Genomic DNA, 15,903 nt, shown 5'->3' with positions numbered 1-15,903 from the left:
GGTTTGCGTGGCAAGGTTTTGGCAGTGGGGGGAGCTACAGGGGTGGCTTCTGTGAGAAGATGCCAGAAGCTGCCCTCATGTCAGACAGAGCCAGTTCCAGCCAGCTCCAAGACGGACCCGCTGCTGGCCAAAGCTGAGCCCATCAGCGATGGTGGTAGCACCTCTGTGATAACATATTTAAGAAGGGGAAAAAAAAAAAACCTGTGCAACAGCAACTGGAAGAGAGGAGTGGGAATATGTAAGAGAAACAACTCTGCAGACACTGAGGTCAGTGAAGAAGGAGGGGGAGGAGGTGCTCCAGGCGCCAGAGCAGAGATTCCTCTGCAGCCTGTGGTGAAGACCACAGTGAGGCAGGCTGTCCCCCTGCAGCCCATGGAGGTTAATGGTGGAGCAGATATCCACCTGCAGCCCGTGGAGGACCCCATGCTGCAGCAGGTGGATGTGCCTGAAGGAGGCTGTGACCCCGTGGAGAGCCCATGCTGGAGCAGGTCTTCTGGCAGGACGTGTGACTCTGTGGGGGACCCATGCTGGAGCAGTCTGTTCCTGAAGGACTGCACCCTGTGGAAAGGACCCACGCTGCAGCAGTTCATGAAGAACTGCAACCCCCGGGAAGGGACCCCCCATTGGAGAAGTTCCTGAAGGACTGTCTCCTGTGGGTGGGACCCCACGCTGGAGCAGGGGAAGAGTGTGAGATGGAAGGAGCGGCAGAGACAATGTGCGATGAACTCACCGCAACCCCCATTCCCTGTCCCCCTGTGCCACTCAGGGGGAGGAGGTAGAGAAATCAGGAGTGAAGTTGAGCCCAGGAAGAAGGGAGGGGGTGGGGGAAAGCTGTTTTAAGATTCATTTTCATTTCTCATTATCCTTCTCTGACCTTTGATTGGCAATAAATTTAAATTAATTTCCCCAAGTTGAGTCTGTTTTGCCCATGATGGCATTTGGTGAGTGATCTCCTGTCGGGGGGGGGGGAATGAGAGAGAGAAGAGGGGTTTGGATTGCTTAAAGAATCACCTCCAATTGTATTAGCAATAGGAAAATGATTTAATAGAAATTTATATGAAAGTGCGACTTCACAGAATTCGATGGCAAGGTTGACTCTATTACTTAGTACATGGATGAAATGCACATACAAAAATTAAGTTAGAATGAGACTAAACTTATGTATATAGAGACCGAAACTGTAATAGGGTAAAAAGAAATATTACAAAGAAAAATCAAGTTAGAATTAATTTCTTGTGATTTGTGCAAAGGTCTGGAATGTGGAAAAGTAGGGGAGACCCTCCTGTTAAGTCACGAGGTTCAGAGAGGACCCCCTTGCTTTCTAAACTCCTGTCAGAGTCTAGGTGCAGCTGTATTGACTCCTAGTCTCAGACTTGGGCAACGGTTATATCTAATAGAGTTAAAGGGTAGGGGAAACCCTCCTTTTGAGTCACAAGGTTCAGAGAAGACCCCCTTGATTTCTAAACTCCTGTCAGAGTCTAGGTGCAGCTGGATCAACTCCTAGTCCCAGACTTGGTCAACTTTTTATATCTAAAGGGGTTATGAGTGTAATAGCAGCCTGAGATTCATTCACAGTCGAATAAAATTCACAACAGTAATTTAAGTATAAATTTGAAAGTAATAACTTATAATATACTTGCTGTAATATACTTACTAGACTATTCAAGTTACAACACGCACATGCATAAAGACACTAAGAGGTATACCTGTTAAAAATTCCCCTCGAGGTCAGTGAAAAGATTCACGTAGAATGCTTCGGCATCTTTCTCAACAGGCAAAGGGTCAAGCCTCAAGGAACGGAGAGTATCAGCCCAGGTCGTGTCAGCTTTCAGCGACAGACCTCCCATTATCACAAACAGGAAAGTTTGCGAGCTCTGAGAGGCGTCCCACTCAGAGGGAGATGCTGGTCACAGCCCACTGCAGTCCAGGAGAGCTCAAAGGGCCTCACTTAGTACTGCTGCTTATAGGTTCGGGAGATGATTGACTTTTGTCATCAATGAATTGCTGGAATCCCAGCTGTGCTGGTACCATTTCACGCGCAGATAAGGAAAGCTCTGAGGCTGGCTGAGAATAACTTAAAACATAGATACAGGATGCTCTGAGATTGTCAGGGGAGGACTGTAATCTCTCAAGGTTGTTATTGTCGCCGAAAACCGGAATAAAACTCCTTAACAGCAATGAGAAGTTAAGAAGCAGGCACTCCTTTATTGCAGCACTGGGCACACAGGGGATCACTCCACCTAGTGTGTGCACCTGTCTGGTTTGATCATGCAGGTTAAATACACACCTGTTATACATATTCACTAGATTTCTGGGAAATGCCATACATAATCATCAACTGTCCGATAAATCATTAGCATATGTAAATGTCCTTCTACGCAGGCGTGGTGAAGTCTCTGGTGGTCTTCAGAAGCCCTCTGGTGGTCTTCCATAGTCTTCCTCACCTTGTCCGATAGTTGACCTCTCTTATGTGATTCTGCGCAGTACGATTTTGCCATCATGTATTAGATTTACATAAAAATACATTCAATGTTAATTCTTAAATTTAACATTTCTAGTGATTGGCCCTCAGTCACATCACCTCATCAATATTCTTATACTATAACATTCATTGGTTAATCTTACCTAATTCCACTAACTGGTCTCTTGATCAAAGTGGGGTTTCTAAACCACAGAACTAAGGTCCATAACGATCTCTCTCTTAGTTCATTATGACAAAACATTACAATCTAACAAATCTGTCAAAATTTCTATGGTTAACCGATCTTAGACAATACTTATTCTTTTATGATTGCATACTGCACATTTTGTATGTTCCTAAGTTTCTATAGCTATTGTGAGCTTCAAACCCCTATTTTCTACAATCTTTACCCTTTTAACCAAACCTGACTTAAGTGAAATTTCAACTTTTATCAAATATTGGTAACATTATGAGAGAAAAATGGCTGTAGGTTGTTATGAGGACTGGCTATCTCTACTCCCGTCCCCCACCTCCGCTGGGCAGCAGGAGTCCTTGAGATGCACAGCATATCTCCCTGTCTTAGCTGTGTAAGAGTTCCTGGCACAGTCAAGGGTCGCTTAACTGCCCAAATCATTACACTTATGCTAAGGCCTAGCAAGACTTCCCGAGTTCATAAATCAGCCTGGAGAGGGGGAAGAAATGCACCACCACATCTCCCTGTCCTTATGTTGACCCATGAGCCTTTTGTCATTTTTTTTTTTCTCCCCCCTGTCCATTTGAGGAGGGGGAGTGATAGAGCGGCTTGGTGGGCACCTGGCATCCAGCCAAGGTTAACCCACCACAGCTCCCTTAAGGGTATCTGGTCAAGGACCTTTTCAATGCAAAAGGGGATAAAAAGAAAGGGGGGAAGCAAGGAACAACACATAGAGATACAAACCTGACCAACAGATGATAAGGGAGGCAGTAGCAAGAACCAAACCTGGTAGGTCACACTAACTGATAACAGTAGGTGGAAGGTGAGAACATTTATTTCAGTAAGATTATCTGATCAAGGACCTTGTCAAAATGGGATAAGGAAAAGGGGGAGGCAATAAACAAAACATCCAGAGGCACAGACCTGACAAACAAACAATAACAGAGACAATGACCAGAAGTCACACTAACTGAGGGGCTATCAAGAAACTGCAGGGAAATGGGGAGTTTGCAACTGATAAGGATGCAAACCTGAGGGTCCAGGATATTGCAGGGCATGGAGGAAAGGCTGGGAGGGTGGAACTATACAAAATGATGAAGGAATGTGCAGGGGGAGGGGATCAGGGAGGAACAAAGGGAGGAACAGACAGAAAGGGGTGTAAAAGGGGCCAGTTGTGTGCAAAACATCTGCTTGTCTGACCCAGCCCTGTGCCTGATCACCGCAGTCTGTCCTATCTTCTCAATAAATCTTCTCTTAACTATCTCTCTGTGTAATCTCACACTCTGTCCTGTGTATGAGCGCTGCAAGAACTAAGTGCCATCTACTGGTGAGACCTATGTGAGTGGATATGGGGCCAGCAACTGGAGTCAGATTGGGGGTGTAGGTGCCCCAGGCCTGTGGTGCCATTAACTGGAATGAGTGGTGGTCTCGGTTCCAGTCACTGAGGCAGGACCGGTGTGTGTCCTGGGTGCATCTACTGGAGGGACCGGTGTGTGTGAGGAGAGTGAGGGGCTCAGCATGTGCGGCTGGAGTGTGACCACAGGTGTGCCTGGTACCTGGTGCTGGTTGCTGGGGCCCAGGTGAGTGCTTTTATCTTCCCCAAACCCGGTGTGCACGGGTTTGTGCATTTCGAATTCACTAGCAAGCTTCAAGCTGGACTAGCTGGTGAGTAGGAGGCCCCAGGTCCAGGCCGAGGTATCAGGTGGGCAGAGGGTCTGCTGGTATTCGGGGGGATCTGTGAGTGTGGAGCGCCTGTGAGACGAGTGTGCGAGTGCATGCGTCTGTTTGCTAGCAAGCATCAAACTGGAATAGCCCGTGATTAGGAGACCCATGGAACAGGTAAGAGGGCTCAGGATCTGGGCAGGGGTATCGGACAGACAGAGGGGCCGTGCCCGTACCTGAGGGTTGTGCATGTGTTTGTAAATCTAGAGAGTAGGGGCGTGTGTGCTTTCACTAGTGAACTTCAGTCCTTACTAGCCCAAGAGGAGGAAGGGGACTTGGCTGTCTATGCTTATGTTTTATGTGAGTCCTATATGTAGGTGCTGTTGAAGGCAGTGCCTTATCCGTGGCAGTCTGTGTAGCCGGCCGTGTCAGTGTCCTGTGTGTGTTTGTGTGTGTGTGTGTGTGTCTGGGATACATGCTCAGCTTCACTACTGGTTGAACCTGCAAACGGGAAAGCAGCAGCCACATCCATCAGCCTGGGATGGAGGCCCCTGGGTGCACCATGCTGGCCTCCAGCATTTGGGCAGGAGGAATTTCCGGGCCCGAAGCTGCTGGAGGTGGCAGACACTTATAACATCCCTTAACAGCATCAGCAGAACATGTTTCAGATCTTACAAGGGCAGGCAAAGGACACTGCCAAGGTGCCCATTGCTACTGTAGGTACGGATACGTCTAGGGCATGCAGTCCGGTAATCCCCAAACAAGTACTTGGAGCTCATTCCCACACCTCGTGCAATGTAACTTCATCACTGGTAGCCATGCACCAGGACTGAGTAGCTGGGCTAAGCAGACCATATGCAGTCCTAAGCTAATGTGTTCATACTGCTTTCAGAACCTCAGCTAGTTCCTCTGCAGGGCTATGTACATATTTATTCAGAGATCTCTAACATGGCAGGGTTTCACTGTGTATATGTTCCTGAAGTGCCAGATACAGCATTCAGACATGATTTTGTCCATTAAAAATCCTACTGTCCCCTATCCCTGGGTTCTTCCATCATTAATTAGAACTAAAACATACCAAGTTGTCCACAGTTCTCTAGCAGTCATGGTGACATTTTGCCCTTAGGGGTGTATTGGCTTTGTGTGGCAAGGTTTTGGTAGCTGGGGGGTTACAGGGGTGGCTTCTGTAAGAAGCTGCTGGAAGCTTCCCCTGTGTTCGAGAGAGAGCCCATACCAGCCGGCTCTAAAACAGACCCGCCGCCAGCCAAGGCCGAGCCAATCAGCGATAGTGGTAATGCCTCTGTGATAACATTTTTAAGAAGGAAAAAGTTGGGACAGAGAGAAACAGCAGCCGGAGAGAGGAGTGAGAACATGTAAGAGAAACAACCCTGCGGACACCAAGGTCAGTGAAGAAGGAGGGGGAGGAGATGCTCCAGGCACCAGAGCAGAGATTCCCCTGCAGCCTGTGGTGAAGACCATGGTGAGGCAGGCTGTCCCCCTGCAGTCCAGGGAGGTCCACGGTGGAGCAGATATCCACCTGCAGCCCGTGGAGGACCCCACGCCGGAGCAGGTGGGTGCCCGAAGGAGGCTGTGACCCCATGGGAAGCCCGCGCTGGAGCAGGCTCCTGGCAGGACCTGCGGATCTGTGGAGAGAGGAGCCCATGTTGGAGCAGGTTTTCTGGCAGGACTTGTGACCCCATGGGGGACCCACGCTGGAGCAGTGTGCTCCTGAAGGACTGCACACCGTGGAAAGGACCCATGCTGGAGCAGTTCATGAAGAACTGCAGCCCGTGGGAAGGACCCACGTTGGAGAAGTTCATGGAGGACTGTCTCCCGTGGGTGGGACCCCACGCTGGAGCAGGGGAAGAGTCTGATGAGTCCTCCCCCTGAGGAGGATGAAGCGGCAGAAAATAACATGTGATGAACTGACCGTAAACCCCATTCCCCGTCCCCCTGTGCCGCTGGAGGGGCTTGGTAGAGAAATCTGGGAGTGAAGTTATGCCCGGGAAGAAGGGAGGGGTGGAGGGAAGGTGTTCTGAGATTTGGTTTTATTTCTCATTACCTTACTCTGGTTGATTTGTAATAAATTGAGTTAATTTTCCCCAAGCTGAGTCTGTTTTGCCAGTGATGGTAATTGATGAGTGATCTCTCCTGTCCTTATCTTGACCCACAAGCTCTTTGTTATATTTTCTCTCCCCTGTCCAGCTGAGGAGGGGGAGTGATAGAGCGGCTTTGGTGGGCACCTGGCATCCAGCCAGGGTCAACCCACCACAAGGGGTGAATGTCAGATCATGCCAGAGAAATGGTCTTATTGCTAAGTCTCTTGAAAAACATCTCCCATTTCTAGTCAGCTCCTGAGAAAGATAGAATCAAATGGCATTAGTTATGCTAACCATATTACCAGAGGTCGGGAGCAGGGGGTTCCAGTCACACTTGAGGTTCAGGTGCTTGAGAGATGTGGGAAGAGTGATTACCATTGAAAACTGAGGCAAAAAATGTGTTGAATACTTCAGCCTTCTCCATGTTGCTTGTCACTAGATCTCCTGTCTTATTTATTGGGGGGGGGGGGGTAGGGGGTGTACATTTTCTTTAATATTCCTTTTCTGACCAATGTGCTTGTAGAAGCCCTTCTTATGATTCTTCAAATTTCTTGCCAAATTCAGCTCCAGCTGTGCCTTAGCTTTCCTGAGCCCATCCCTACACATCCAGGCAGCGTCCCTCTGTTCTTCCCAGGATACACATCTGTTTTGAGTTTGTGTGGTGGGGTTTTATGGTAGTGGGGGAGGAGCTGCAGAGGTGGCTTCTGTGAGAAGCTGCTAGAAGCTTCCCCAGCTCCAAGTTGGACCTGCCTCTGGCCAAGGCCAACCCGATCAGTGACGGTGGTAGTGCCTCTGGGATAACATCTTTAAGAAGGGGAACCTACAGTGGGGGAGGAGATTGGAATGTGAGAGAAACACCTATGCAGATACCAAGGTCAGTGAAGAAGGAGGGGGAGATTCAGACTTTTTGGGAGACGGTCCTGAAGGGCAAAGGGGTCCAGGAGGGATGGACATTCTTCAGGAAGGAAATCTTAATGGCTCAGGACCAGGCTATTCCCATGTGCCGCAAGTCGAACCGCCGAGGAAAACGATCGGCCTGGCTGAACGGGGAGCTTTTGCTAGGAGTCAAGAAAAAAAGGAGAGTTTATCATCTCTGGAGGAAAGGGCGGGCAACTTGGGAGGAGTACAGGGATCTTGTTAGATCATACAGAGAGAAAATTAGAAAGGCAAAAGCTCAGCTAGAACTCAATCTGGCCACTATTGTAAGGCACAACAAAAAATGTTTTTACAAATATGTTAACAGTAAAAAGAATCCCAAGGAGAATATCTTTCCTTTAATGGATACAGAAGGGAACATAGCAACCAGTGATGAGGAAAAGGCCGAGGTACTTAATGCCTTCTTTGCCTCAGTCTTTAATAGTGAGTCCAGTTATCCCCAGGATACTCCACCCCTTGAGCTGGAAGGTAAGGATGAAGACCATAACATGCGGGAGCATAATCATGGACTCAATGACAGATCAATATGATCATAGTTGAAGACCCTTTACTAGAGCATCAGACATCATTTTATACATTGGTTACATCTGTACATGCGCTTAGCTATTTTACTATTGGTTACACACATTATTCATGTGCTGTCCACATGCCTAGTTACACTTAATGATTGGTTATATCAACACTGTACATGCGCATAAACATAAGACATAATTGGTTATACTAACTAAAACATGCGAAACTTGTCTCAGTCTAATTGGTCAAGATAAACTGCCGAATTGAGGTTGTTTGTGCCAAGTTCCCTTTATCATGGAATGCACACCTGTGTTCTAATTGGTATCTTTCTTTTTTTGTCTTCTTGTTTATTCTGTTCAAGGCCTTCTAAAGGCATCTGGAATGCTCTTGCGACCGTTACCTAAATATGTGTCCACAATAACATACCCCCCTTAATCCAGGAGGAAATAGTTAGTCACCTACTACCCATCTGGACACTCAGAAATCTATGGGACCTGATGGGATCCATCCAAGAGTACTGAGGGAGCTGGCAGAGGTCCTTGCCAAGCCATTCTCCATCATCTATCAGCATTCCTGGTCAACAGGGGAGGTCCCAGAGGACTGGAGGCTTGCCAATGTGACTCACATTTATAAGAAGGGTCAGAGGGAGGATCCAGGGAACTACAGGCCTGTCAGCCTGACCTTGGTACTGGGGAAGATTATGGAATGGTTTGTCTTGAGATAACTCACATGGCAAGTCCAGGATAAGAAGGGGATCAGGCCCAGTCAGCATGGGTTTACGAAAGGCAGGTCCTGCTTGACCAACCTGATCTCCTTCTATGACCAGGTGACCCGCCTAGTGGATGAGGGAAAGGCTATGGATGTTATCTTCCTTGACTTCAGCAAGGCCTTTGACACTGTCTCTCATGGCATACTCCTTGAGAAACTGGCATCTCATGGCCTGGATTAGTGTACTCTTCACTGGGTGAAAAACTGGCTGGATGGCCGAGCCCAGAGGGTTGTGGTGAATGGGGTGAAATCCAGTTGGCAGTGGGTCACAAGTGGTGTTCCCCAGGGCTCGGTGTTGGGCCCTATTCTGTTTAATATCTTTATCAATGATTTGGATGAGGGGATTGAGTGCACCCTCAGCAAGTTTGCAGACAACACCAAGTTGGGAGGGAGGGTCGATCTGCTTGAGGGTAGGGAGGCTCTACAAAGAGATCTGGACAGGCTGGATCGATGGGCTGAGGCCAATCGTATGAAGTTCAACAAGGCCAAGTGCCGGGTCCTGCACTTGGGTCACGGCAACCCCATGCAGTGCTACAGGCTTGGGGAAGAGTGGCTGGAAAGCTGCCCAGCAGAGAAAGACCTGGGGGTGCTGGTTGACACCCGGCTGAATATGAGCCAGAAGTGTGCCCAGGTGGCCAAGAAGGCCAATGGCATCCTAGCCTGTATCAGAAATAGTGTGGCCAGCAGGAGCAGGGAGGTGGTTGTTCCCCTGTACTCGGCACTGGTGAGGCCGCACCTCGAGTACTGTGTTCAGTTTTGGGCCCCTCACTACAGGAAAGACATTGAGGTGCTGGAGTGTGTTCAGAGAAAGGCAACCAAGTTGGTGAGGGTCCTGGAGCACAAGTCTTATGAGGAGCATCTGAGGGAACTGGGGCTGTTTAGTTTAGAAAAGAGGAGGCTGAGGGGAGACCTTATTGCTCTCTACAACTACCTGAAAGGGGGTTGTAGTGAGGTGGGTGTTGGTCTCTTCTGTCAAGTGGCTGGAGATAGGACGAGAGGAAATGGCCTCAAGTTGAGGCAAGGGAGATTTAGGTTAGATATTAGGAAAAAAATTTTTATTGAGAGGGTTGTCAGACATTGGAATGGGCTTCCCAGGGAAGTGGTTGAGTCACCATCCCTGGAGGTATTAAAAAAGCGAGTGGACAGGGTACTTCAGGACATGGTTTAGTGGGCATGGTTGATGGTTGGACTTGATGATCTTGAAGGTCTTTTCCAACCTAAATGATTCTATGATTCTATGATTCTAGATGTAAGGAAGAAATTTTTTACGATGAGGATGGTGAAACACTGGAACAGGTTTCCCAGAGAGGTGGTAGATGCCCCATCCCTGCAAATGTTCAAAGTCAGGTTAGACGGGGCTCTGAGCAACCTGATCTAGTTGAAGATGTCCCTGATCATTGCAGGGGGGTTGGACTAGATGACTTTTAAAGGTCCCTTTCAACCAAAACTATTCTGTGATTCTATTATTATATGTTTCAGATATTAATAAATGCCTATATATTTAGGGCTAGATCCAAAGGAAGTTAGCTACCTACCTTAACTACCTACTAATATCAAATGATTCAAACCATAATATTCCAGGATATTTCATCCTGAGCTAGTGTAGCACTGTGCTCCCCCCCCACCACCAACCTGACCTGTATTTCCCGTAATCCTGCTCAAGTGATAACTACCAGTGGCAGTCATAATGGATGCGTCTGGTTGGGATGGCTGCATCAAAGTGGATTTGGGGGAGACAGATAGCAACACAACATCCAAGGGCTAATTTGAGCAATGCGCCCACCTAACCACAGTGTTGGTCAATATCCGACTGTGAGAGACTGAAAGAGTTAATGTCTCAAACATCGTGGTGGGGCAAGTTCTGCATAACGACGAACTCTGCATAACAACAAACTACAGGTGATGTTGAGGATTTCTTGGCTGGGCGAAGGCATGTGAGCAATCCAGCTGTTAGCTGGGAACGAAGCATAAGTTTACAAAGTGCTGGAGCAGACAAGGACGCTGTGTCCTTGTACACTGGGAAAAAAGAAGATAAGAAGAGCCTGACAAACAACACCTGGATGCTGAAGAATGAGATAAGTAACTGCTGGACACCTCGTGAAGAAGCTTGCGCAGCCAATAGAGAATAAGATAGTGTCGCGTGAACCGGGGTATTGTACCAATTAGAGTATTTTATAAGGCGCGTGCACAAGCGCATAAGATATATAACTGTGTCAAACGTTGTAGTAAATGGACTTCACTTGATCACATTGGTCTGTGTGTGATGTCCCCTGTGGATCCTCCGCAACAAGGTGAGAAGCCAATCAGCACAGATCAGCACAGGACATCAGCAACAGAACAGGGAGGGCGTGCCAGATACGCTGAGCAGGACAGCTCACCATGTATGGCCAAAGATCAAACAATGGTCACGCCTGCAGGGAAGGAGAAGTTACTCCCCAAACGTCCCCCAAGCCCACCGACCCATTTCCCAAAGGTTCTGAAAGCACAAACCGGGCATGACACCTAATTAGCCTAGTGAGTTCGAGTGCCTGCCCAAAGGAGGGACAAGGAGATTATAAAAGGACACAAACTGAAGCCCCACATGCATGCGCCCACCGGAACTGGACCTCTAGACTGGCTGGACCAATGCTGGACCCAGGACCGGCGAAATCTTTCTCTCTTCCTTTTTCTCTCTCTGTCTTCTTCTCTCTTTCCTTTTCCACAATCCCTACACCTCATCCGTTTCAAGACATAAACTGTTGACCAAGTCTGGGACTAAGAGTGGATCCAGCCGCCCCTAGGCTCTTCTCTGAGGAGGAGTCTAGAAAGCCAGGGGGTCCACTCTGAACCTCGTGACTCAATGGGAGGGCTCTCCTTATTCCCTGAATTGATGTATGTGGTTACCACAGGTTACATGGTTGACTGAGGTAGTTTCATGCCAATTCTTGTTGTGAGAGACCACGCCAGCTACTGTTATGTCTCCCAAGTTCAGGCTGCTTCTACCATAAATAAAACATTCAACTGATCCTTTGGTGTCGTTTCACCTTATTTTAGCCCGAGGGAATTCCAAACTCACCACAACCCCTCCCTGGTCTGTCCAGCACGGGTTGTGACACCCACACATACTCTTTTAGCTCGATAGTAATTGAATATCTAACAGATATCAACGAATCCATTTGAATATTCGTTTGAACTGGATCTGTCCTTTCTGATGTTTTACAGTTCCAATAAAAGTATTCAGGGCATAGTTTCCTACGAAAAATATGATAATATTTAGGGCAAATTTCCCTTTTGTTCCTCTCATTTTCAATAATGCCATGTTTGCATCTTTATCGTGAACACTGTAAATGAGATCACCATTTAGCATTTTAAATAAGAGCAAATTATTCTTAATGAAATTACAAAGTCATTTGAATATATTAGTCTATTAAAAAGATGTACCATTCAGTTAGCAACAGATAATTGCATGTATTGACTACGCTTAGTACTGCTGAAGATACTAAATCCCAGTTCTGCAAACCCTTAAGCTGCATCTACACTGTAGATTCTCTTCTGGCATGTCTGTAAAGGTCAGTGACACAGTGGGTTGTTGGAATTCCCAGTGTAGATGCCACAGCACTGCAAAACTATTCACTAAGTGTGGCAAAGGTATCCTTGCCATTAGGATGTCTGACCTCATAAGGAGGGCTTTAAACAAAGAATGATGGGAGAGGGCGAGAGTAACCAGCAGCTCTGGGGGGGAGTGTCAGGGCCATTGTTCAGAAAAGGAATGAGACAAGGGGAGTCAAAAGAATCTCAGTAGACATAATAAAGGGGGGTGAAAGATGATGTTTAGTGCTTACATTGTTGAAATTAGCTGAGGTAGAGACAGTCCTTGATAAGAAGAGCTGGTCCCAAGAACCAGCCAATGAGGTAGAGACAGTCCTTGATAAGAAGCAGGAGCAGGCCCCAAGAGCCAGCTAAGACTGGTCTTGCGGCTTGGGTGAATACCAAGAAATCACTGAGCCTGCGCAAGGAAAGAGGTTACTAGCGGTGACGAAGAGGAGTCATCTATCTTCATCTCTGCGACCACCAGACGACCACCATAAAGAGGCCCTGCGCAGGTGCAGTTGAGAGGAGACTATGGAAATGACCTCTCGGAGCTAATTTTAATATGAAGCGGGGATAGGTCATGCATGTGTATAGGCGTATTGTGAATATGTAATACCTGACTGTATAAACTTGAGGCGAACTGCCGAGTCGGGCACGCACGACTTTGGTGGGACTACCCCCTGTGCTGCCCAGCGCTGAATGAACATACCTACTTTACAATCTCACTGATTGTGGAGTCTGTTTTCCGCACGTCAGTTAGATTAAAGAAAATGTACCCCCCTGGTAAATAAGACAGGAGAACTGGTGACAATTGATATGGAGAAGGCTGAGGTACTCAACAATTTTTTTGCCTCCATTTTCACTGGAAGCAGCTGGGAAAGAGGAGTGAGAATATGTGAGAGAAACAACTCTACAGATACCAAGGTCAGTGAAGAAAGAGGGGGAGGAGGTGCTCCAAGTGCTGGAGCAGATATTCACTGGAAGCACCCTGTGGAGGACCCCACACCAGAGCAGGTGGATATGCCCTGAAGGAAGCTGTGACCCTGCGGAGAGCCTGCACTGGAGCAGGCTCCTGGCAGGAACTATGGCCCTGTGGAGAGAAGTCCACACTGGAGCAGGTTTTCTGGCAGGACTTGTGACCCCACGGGGGACCCATGCTGGAGCAGTCCATTCTTGAAGAACTGCAGCCCGTGGGAATGACCCATGATGGAGAAGTTCATGAAGGACTGTCTCCCGTGGGTGGGACCCCACGCTGGAGCAGGGGAAGAGTGTGAGATGGAAGGAGCAGCAGAGATGAAGTGTTATGAACTGATCACAACCCCCATTCCCCTGCACCACTCGAGGGGAGGAGGTAGAGAATTCGGGAGTGCAGTTGAACCCAGGAAGAAGTGAGAGGTGGGGGAAAGGAGTTTTTCTAGATTTGTTCTTATTTCTCATTATCCTGCTCTGTTTGATTGGCAGTAAATTAAATTAATTTCCCCAAGTTGTGTTGGTTTTGCCCATGACAGTAATTGCTGAGTGATCTCCCTGTCCTTATCTCGACCCATGAGCCTTTCATTGCATTTTATCTCCCTGTCTCACTGAGGAGGAGTGATAGAGTGGCTTGGTGGGCACCTGGCAGCCAGCCAAGGTCAACCCACCACACTTTGGCAGCAGAATACAGGCCACAGTTTTCTATCATGTGCTGGAGGGGTATCCAGTACACCTAGAACCAACTGCCCCAGGAGAGGAAGCACAGCACCACTATTTGCCATGGGCTGATCCAGACTGCAATGGAACAGGGTGATGCCCCTGAACACCTGCAATACATTGATGACATCATTGTGTGGGGCAACAAGGCAGAATTTTTTGAGAAGGGGAAAAGAATATTTCAGATTCTTCTGAAAGCTGGTTTCGCCATAAAAAGATGCAAGGTCAAGGGACCTGCACAGGAGATCCAGTTCTTAGGAATAAAATGGCAGGATGGACGCCATCATGTGCCTTTGGATGTGGTTAACAAGATAGCAACTGTGTCCCCACCAGCTAACAAGAAAGAAACACAAGCTTTCCTAGACCTTGTGGGATTCTAGAGAATGCATATTCCAGATTATAGTCAGCTTGTGAGCCCTCTCTATCGAGTGACCTGAAAGAGAAACTGTTTTGAGTGGAGCCCCGAGTAACAGCAAGCCTTTGAGCAGATCAAACAGGAAATAGCTCGTGCAGTAGCTCTTGGGCCTGTCTGGACAGGACCAGCTGTGCAAAATGTACTCTACACTGCAGCTGGGGAGCATGGTCTCACCTGGAGCCTCTGGCAGAAAACACCAGGAGAAACCCGAGGTCGACCATCAGGGTTTTGGAGCCGGGGGTACCGAGGATCAGAAGCCCACTATACCCTGACTGAAAAGAGATACTAGCAGCATGTGAGGGGGTTCGAGCCGCTTCAGAAGTTGTTGGTACAGAAGCATATCTCCTCTTGGCACCACGATTGCCTGTGCTACACTGGATGTTCAAAGGAAACATCCCCTCTACACATCATGCAACCAGCGCTACATGGAGTAAGTGGATAGCATTGATCACGCAATGAGCTTGACTGGGGAAATCCAACCGCCCGGGAATTCTGGAAGAGATCATGGACTGGCCAGAAGGCAGAAATTTTGGAACATTGCCTGAGGAGGTGGCTCGTGCCCAAGAGGCACCACCATATAATGAGTTATCAGAAGACGAAAGGCGTTATGCTTTGTTTACTGATGGATCCTGTCGTGTGGTAGGGAACCATCGGAAGCGGAAAGCTGCTGTGTGGAGTCCCACACGACAAGTCATTGAGGCCACTGAAGGAGAAGGAGAGTCAAGTCAGTTTGCAGAAGTGAAAGCCATCCAACTAGCCCTAGATATTGCTGAACAAGAAAAGTGGCTGGTACTCTATCTCTATACCGACTCCTGGATGGTGGCTAATGCCCTATGGGGGTGGCTACAGCAGTGGAAGAAGACCAATTGGCAGCGCAGGGGTAAACCCATCTGGGCAGCTGCATTGTGGCAGGGCATTGCTGCCCGTGTTGTCACGGTCGAGATGGACAAACAAGTACGCATTCTTATAGTACAAGCAAAGAAGGTTTTTTTATTACTACAAGCCAGCAAATTTATACCCATTATACTTGTTACCTTGTACATATGTCTGTCCCTTATTGGTCAAAAAGTTGTCAGAAGCTGTTTTTCTCACCCCTCATTGGGTGACTTTTTCAGGTTCCTTATCACAACTGCAAACGGTCAACACATTCCTTAAACTTAGTTTCCCAGGCATGCTTCTCATCCTTTCTTGTTCTCTCACGGGAACACTGTAATCTTGTCAAGGTCAATATCGTCCCCAGGCCCTTCGGTCCAGCCGAGGTCCTCCACAATTCCCCCTTTTTGTTTTTGCGCCAAATATGCCATGTGAATTGTCTGCTGCAGGGCCCTTTGCAGCAAGGACAGCACACATGGGAGGCTGCTCAATACAATGATAATAATTGCCAATATTAATAATCCTGGTTTTAATACTCCTTTTAACCACCCTCCAATCCCCCATTGGGAGAACAAGCCATCCAACCCAAAAAAACCCCAACATCTTCTGTCAGCTTCTGCACCTCCTTTTGCAGCTGTTGGATACTCTGGGACACTGACACTGAATGATCTGATAGGTTCATACAACACATACCATTAAGGTTTTCACAACTGTGGCCATGGGC

The sequence above is a fragment of the Haliaeetus albicilla genome, chromosome W (assembly GCF_947461875.1).
Source record: "Haliaeetus albicilla chromosome W, bHalAlb1.1, whole genome shotgun sequence".
NCBI lineage: Eukaryota > Metazoa > Chordata > Aves > Accipitriformes > Accipitridae > Haliaeetus > Haliaeetus albicilla.
The sequence above is the reverse complement of the archived record's forward strand: the minus strand, read 5'-3'. Positions refer to the sequence as shown.